This window comes from Aplysia californica, unplaced genomic scaffold (genome assembly GCF_000002075.1).
Source record: "Aplysia californica isolate F4 #8 unplaced genomic scaffold, AplCal3.0 scaffold01066, whole genome shotgun sequence".
In the NCBI taxonomy this organism is placed as follows: Eukaryota; Metazoa; Mollusca; class Gastropoda; order Aplysiida; family Aplysiidae; genus Aplysia; species Aplysia californica.
The window spans coordinates 24,688-25,743 of NW_004798336.1; positions in this window are offsets into that span (position 1 = coordinate 24,688).

Consider the following 1,056-nt stretch of genomic DNA (forward strand, 5'->3'; position numbering starts at 1 on the left):
AGAGAGAGAGAGAGAGAGAGAGAGAGAGAGAGAGAGAGAGAGAGAGAGAGAAAACACAAAGAGAAAGAAATAGAGAGAGAGACAGAAAGAGAGAGACAAACAGAGAGAGAAAAGAGAGAGAGAAAAAAAGAGAGAGAGAGAGAGAGAGAGAAAGAGAGAGAGAGAGGGTGAGGAGGGGGTTTGAAGGGGAGAGCAAGCAGACCCAGTTTGACATAAACACCATCCACGTGTATATATATATAGAAACTTAACGTTATCATCCCTCCCTTATTTAGACGCTTTTCAGCGGGTGATGAATGTAGAGCAGATATCAGCTGACAGGTTTATCTGTAAACATACATGCAGTATACTGTATGTGTACATGTCATGTACACATAGACACTGGGGACTCTCGTGGCCTAGAGGTTGGGGTGTTCGCCTCTCATTCAAAGGTCCAGGGTTCGAACCGGGTAGCGACGGAAAATTGTTCTCTAAAATGGTCTCCTTTCACCTCATTTCCTGCTCTCTAGCAATATTCTGTCGTCTGCTTTCGCTCTGCCCCCACCAACTTCGCCCCCTCCTCCGGGCTCCTGACTCTTTCTGCAGCCCTTCTACTACTACTCCTAGGCTCCTTCTTACTGCTGACTTTCAGCCACACCCCTAGTTTTCTGGTAGGAAATAATATATACCTAGACAAGGGCGAAAAATCCCGGAGGTCTTGTGTGCAAGTTGCGCACGTTAAAGATCTCTTGGCGGTCTAAAATCGATAAAAGTAGGCTCCGGTCGCCACCCGGGCAAAATTCAAAATTTCCAACCAACTGAAAATGTTATGTGTGCAGTTGCGAGCGCCGTAAAACACATAAAAAAGAGACTTGGCTCGGCAGTCACACAGGGAGATGGGGAGAGAGGAACAAAGACACCAGACGGGTGGGGGGAGGTGGAGAAAAAGAGACGGGAGAAGGGATACAGAAAAGAGACGGGAGAAGGGATACAGAAAAGAGACGGGAGAAGTTGGAGGGAAAATAAGAATGAAAGTCAGAGCGGAGGTGGATGGTGGAGGGGAGTCAGTTGAGGGGA